Here is a 6,367-nt window from a genome sequence, read left to right on the forward strand (position 1 = left end):
TTCCCAGACTGCCTTACCAATCAGACCAAGGAAGTTGATCTCCTGGTTCTGACCACTTCCACTAATTGCTTTTGGGTACCGGAGTGACTGCTTTTCTGTCTGTTGTATTATTAAAGAATTAATTTCCCACTGGCTTCTTGTACCCAATACAGTTAACAGTGGGATTTTTTTTTTTTGAGAGGGGAGGGTAAAAAAAAATGATAATAAATAAATCTTTCTAATTCTAAAAAAAAAGGCAGCAAGATTAAAGGAAGAGGAAATCAATTGATATCAGAAATTCTGCTGCTTTCCAAATATTTCTATCTTGTACTCACTTTGGCAGCACATGTGCTAAAATTGGAATGGTACAGAGATTGGCATGGCCCCTGCAAGGGGACAAAACATAGATTTGTGAAGCCTTCTGAATGTTTTTCTCTTCCCTACAGCATATGGTGAAAGGCCATTCTACCAAGGAGAAGAGAGATAATTAAGTAAATAATACTATGTTTAGTTTTCTAATTGATTTTTATTGATGGATAATTTTAAGACCTAATATGTTGATTGCAAGTGTATCTTGGCTCTGGAAGTATTGACCATTTCTTCATTGATACTATGAAGAAATAAAATATAATCATAGGGACTAATATATTTGCATAGAGAAAAGAGGGGCTCAAATTAGTGATAGAACCTTAGTTGAAATAAATGGCAAGCCTCAATGTTAGAAGGTTAGGTTGACATTAATTTATGAAGTTGCTATTTCTTCCTTTTATTGGATGGTGATCTTACATAAAAATGCAGAAATAAAGTTAGAGCACCCTGGTCATATGGGATCACCTTCTCCAGAATCTAGAGGCAATTTTAGGATAATAAAAGCTTTATCCTCGCACTCTGAGTGGGTAGGAAAGGATGGGTAGATGACTTTATTTTTCTAGAAATGAGTAAATTAAAATGGAAACACTCTGTGGTTTCCTGAAGTCTGAATACCACTGTAAGAAATTGCTCTTCTTTAAAATATAATTCTCATTATTAAGAATTGCCATAATTTAAAAGCCCAAATGGAGTAAAAATACTATTTTTGGTCAGAGAAAATTTATTAAAGTATATATGATGGCAAATTGGTAGGAGATGAGTTTATAGGAATTGAGTAAATTAAAGGTAAGGTTGCTTAAGGATTCCTGCATTGGTACTTCAGCTCTGGGATTCAGTGAAAAAAAAAAAAAAACAAGTCTTCAAAGTTCGGTCCGTTCCTTATACCTGTTGACTTTCCAGAGACTTCTATGGTGGTATTAAGCCCAGATCTACCTTCTCAGAGCAGCAATCTCATCCAGAAAATGAGTCTCTCCCAGTCTTTCTCGTAAGAGCAAACGTCCTTATTTTAAAGGTAGCTTTAAGGGCTACTGGTCCCACTGGAAATTTTCTGATACATTATGTGGAGACTATTTCATGGGGATCTATGTTTTCTTATGAGGAACAGAATGATAACACAAATGATTCACTATCTAATGCTGAAACGTCAGACATCTGTGGCAGATTGATGAAGGGAAGACTTAGGGATATGAGAGCTTTGGGGTATTTTAAATCAAACAAATAAATAACCTCTTTGGACTTACTATGCATGCTTCCTAGACTGTGACCAGCTGAAAGTGTTACTGGTTCTAGAAAGTGATACTATGCTAAATCATATTCAGAACTGTGGCAAATTATGACATTATTAATTCCAAGTGAATCTTGCTTCATGTTATCCACGTCCCTGTATAGCCCTCTTCTGCATTCACTCTGGGTTCGATCACGTGACTTGATTGGGCCAGTGGTTCATCAGCAGATACAAACACAGGTAGGAGCTTGTACTTGCACATTGTGGTTTCTCTCTTGAAGCCCAGGATATCCAGGATAGCCTGCTTTATAAGCCAGGTAGAGGAAAACCAAGGCACTCAGATCAACAGCACCAGTCAACTGCCAGCATGTGGCCCAATGAAGTCAACCAGCCTTCTGCTGACTTGCCAGCTGATTGAATCTGCATGAATGAGTCTAGTAAGCACAGCATGAAGCCAAGACGACCCTCTCTGATTGAGTTTTGCCTAAACTGCCAGTCCAAACAACTGTAAACAGATAACTGGTTCTTGTTTTAATCTAGTAAATTATGGAGTGGGTTTGTTTCTCAGCTCTCGATAACCAGTCAGCATCTGCTAGAAAGTGCATTTGTGGGTTACCCCAAACTGGGTGACTTCTTATAATTATACATAGAACCATGCTGGGTAAACTACATTCTCTGAGAATCAGTTGGCAAATAAAAAATAGGAATAATGTTAGCATCCTTCTGTTTATATATTTTTAAATTTACAGAGGTCATTTAGTTTGTTCCTTTTCCAGTTACAGAGACAGATACTTGTGGGCTTAAATGACTTGCTCAAAGTTGCAGAAATTACCAGGAGGCAGAAATTGAATTAGCTTTCTTTTATTTAAGTAATAAATATTTTAATCTTAAATGACATGGGATAAAAGGAGAGTAATTTGCATTAAAAAGAGCAAAAACATAAAGTATCCAGGATTAAACTTGACAAACTTGACAACAAAGGACAACACTAATAACAGGCTTTATTGGAGGATGTAAGAGAAGACTGGAAAAAGTAGACAGGCCTGCCAGTTTTCTGGAAAGATGTGATATTATTCAGATGCCACTTATGTCCAAACCCGTACACTGAATTTCATCCAGCACTCTGCATTCTTCTTGTTGTGCTAGAGCCTGAAAACTGATGAGGCAGCTCATCTGAAAGAAAAATGAATGAAAATGGCCCAGAACAGCGGTTAGAAAACAGAACAAGAAATTTATGAAAAAGATAAAAAACATTGGAAAAATAAACTGTGAAGCTATTGTAATTGAAATAGTATGGCCCTGACATCTTCACTCTTAGATAACATTGTTGCTTTCTAGTCCATTGAGGACAAATAGAAGCAATTAGAAAAGAATTTCCATATATTCTTTTTACTACATTTGTCACCTTTTCTACATCTAGATCTAGATGCTTTGTCTCTTCTGCTGTCCCCATGGATAAACAGTTCTTGTTTATACCCAATACCAAACTCTTTATTTGATAGTTCATCCTATCTCCCTTTGCCTGTGATCTCTTGCAGCCATTTTTTCCTGCTTCACTAGATTATCTACCAGTATATAATAGTGCTGTTATTTTTCATGGTTTTAAAAAAGGGGGGGGGAGTCTCCCTTGACCTTCTTCTCCTCCAGTTTCTACTCTGTTTTTCTTTCAGCAAAACTTACCTCTTAAAGAAATGCCTGTAATTACTCATTTCACTTTTCTTCTCTTTCTCTAGAAATTGTCGCAGTCTCTATATGTATCACTTGATCAAAATCACTCTTATCAAACACAGGAAGGACTTCTCTGTTGGGAAAGATGATGTTCGATTACAGAGATTCTGTTTACTCAGTGTACCAGCAGTCTTTAACACAGGTGATCACTCCTACCTTGTTGAAACACTTCATCTGAATTTTAGGACACCATGTCATTTTTCTAACCTGCATCCAGCCAGTCTCATAGCTTTAAATAATATTTATGTGTTTGTGAATTTCAGAGCATATTTCCAGCCCAGGTACCTCATCCAAGCTTGGAATTCACCCATCCATCCATCCGTTCAGTATACTTCATTGGATGTTTAATAGACATCTGAACGTGACAGCTCAGACCTAAGACTCCTGAATTTTGATACCCCAAACCTACTGCTCAAATAGCCCCTTGTATCTAAACAAATGTTGCTTAGATCCAATGTTATGATGACCTCTCCATTGCCTTTATTCCTCATAGCGGCAAATACTGTTAAGTCAAGTTGGCAAATGCTTATAAAAGCTCTTCCATTACTATCACCCTCATTCAAATCATCCTTGTTTCTCTCCTGATTATCATAGTAAGCTCTTGCTTGTCTTTCTTCTTAAGCCTTCCATGCAGGCAAACTATACCCCTAGTAAATTAAAATATCCACACTAAAGGGGTTGTCTTTTATCAGTATGGCTTAAGTCCTTTTTCTTCAGGAAGTAACAGCAGATGTGGGTTCAGATGCACATTCCACTATCTACACTATGACTCGGTACATCATGGACATTTTGGGCCATTGCTCTTTTTTTATGAAAGATGCATGTCATTTGCTTTCTCTACCCCTTAATCTCCTCAAAATGTCTACTGAGATTTTGAGGAGATTAAACAAATACAAACACACATCTGTGTATGTGAAATTTATGAAGTGCTGCCCAAACAGAACATGATAATAATAAGTAGATAGCGTAATCATTGTGGCAACTGGATACATGAGTGTACAGTGTCTAATATTTCCTCAAGTGTCATAGAATACTAATAATTTCAGGTTAATTAGAAATCATAACATAATAACCACATAGAATCTACTGCTCAAAATGAATGGAGGGTGGGAAGAGGAATATAGCCCAGCCACTGGCGGTGGATTTGTAAAGATTTATTGAGCCCAGGGGACAATCTGCAGTCTAGTAAATTGGCATTTGAGGGGTGTCACAAATAATAATGTGCTATACTTTACAATGCACAGGTGTCCAAAGGCTATTATAATCTAAGCATTGCTCTAAAATTGTATGAAAGTAATAGCATGGCTACTATGAGAAGGGTACTCCGAAAAGAGCTTTTTAAAAAACCCATTTAGTACAATCACGGCTGCCTTTCATCCAATAAAAACCACAGCTCAAGAAAAAAACTCGAGAAATTAAATTCTCTGCTCCCAGTTCAGCCACTACTCCTTTAAGTATTAACCACAGGATAAAATAATTGTATATCAGAAAGGTGTCTGAAACTTACGGCTTGTTAGATTCAACCCATGTAACAAGGAATTGATGAAACCTAACAGAGGATCTAGAAGATACAGGCCCCCCCCCACCCCTGCCACCCCCCACCCCCACAATCAGGCTATTTTTAGAATGAATTAAATGAATGCTTTCCAGGAAGAATGTTGGTGTGAAATATTTTGGGGAATATTCTTTAAGTCTGTAGCAAAAGTGTGGGGGCATTTGATGCATTCCCTGCTGTCAGCTGAGTCCTTGTGTCTGTTCTAGAGTGAAATTTCCATTATGTTCAACCGATTAATTGTTTAGCTGAAACTTCCCACAAGCACAGGTTCAGTTCTGAATACAAAGGAAATAGGAAAGCTGCTTTTTCTGTGCTACAGTCTTAAATCCAGCAGCATAATTTCTATCTTATGAAAAAGATGGAAGTTTAAAAATGTTACTCAGATACCAGGCTAGATCATTTCCTTTCAGGGCAGAAGTTAAGGGAGCCAGCGTACATTAAAGATTATTATAAAAGGGCATCATAATCATAATTGTCATTCCTATAAACCATTTTAGTCTTTTTCTTTTCCAATTTCCCTATCTGCTAGGAATTATGTTGGGCATTAGAGCCACAAGGATGAGCAGGAAAGATACGGTGCTTGATCTATTAGTTTTGTATAATGTTCAGATATATGGCCTCTTAGTTTCTCACATCTGTAGACTCTGTTTCCCTCTACCACTTCTTTGGGATCCTCTCCTATCTTCACACGTACTTTTGAGGTCATGCTCCATTTGAATTCTATTTCAAGCTCACTCTTTTTAATGTGGGAATTTAGTCTAGAGGGGATTTGCCGGCTGTCAGTTTTGAAAGCTCTCAGCATCCTGATGGCTCCAACCCCTGTAGACATTTCATTGAACCCCATGCAGTTACTCCTTAATAAGAGTTTGGTCCTCTCCCCAGCTGGTCCTTTCCTTGGAGTATCTGATGGCTGTTTGAGGTCTTCTCGCTCCCACCTCACTCCCCTCTGCCTCCTCCTGCATTTCTGCCGATACCACACAGGTCTTCCAGGTGTCTTGGTTTGTCCATACCTGCTCATATTTGGGGTCACAGGGTTACAGATGTATTTTCACCTCTTCTTCTTGTTGATGTTTTCTGTGGGTTTTGGTTTTCTATTCTAGTTGCTTTTCCTATTTATGGGGGACACAGGGAGATTCAAAAACTCTGCCTCCGTTGCCCTCTTCCCAGAATTCAAAACATGTATTTTTGAACTTGTCTGGACAAGTAGAGAATCTCTGGGGATGGAATAAAACTAAGATTTACACACATGCCAGAAGTTATAACAGCACAGCTGGTCTGCACACAGGACTGGAAACTGTGAATCAGGCAGTTGTTTATCAATATCAGAATGTTTTTATTCTTGGAAAGCTTTCTCTCAGGCTGTTAAATCTATACTCACTAGCATTCTATGAATATGTATACATACATATAGACTGCAGACAAAAAAAAATGCACACATAATATTTTGGAACTGGGAACCACAAAGGGCTGCTACATGACCACCTGTGTCTAATTAAATATTTGTGGTAATT

The 6,367-nt window shown here is 37.8% G+C and overlaps 1 non-coding gene across 1 annotated transcript; it reads left to right on the top strand.

Annotated features, from left to right (window-relative positions):
• The first annotated feature begins 306 nt into the window (after nucleotides 1-306).
• Nucleotides 307-410, top strand: LOC132017046 (U6 spliceosomal RNA). Its single transcript, XR_009404129.1, has one exon. It is a non-coding gene; the product is annotated as a U6 spliceosomal RNA (small nuclear RNA).
• The last annotated feature ends 5,957 nt before the right edge of the window (nucleotides 411-6,367 follow it).

Source organism: Mustela nigripes, chromosome 4, assembly GCF_022355385.1.
Source record: "Mustela nigripes isolate SB6536 chromosome 4, MUSNIG.SB6536, whole genome shotgun sequence".
NCBI classification, from domain to species: domain Eukaryota; kingdom Metazoa; phylum Chordata; class Mammalia; order Carnivora; family Mustelidae; genus Mustela; species Mustela nigripes.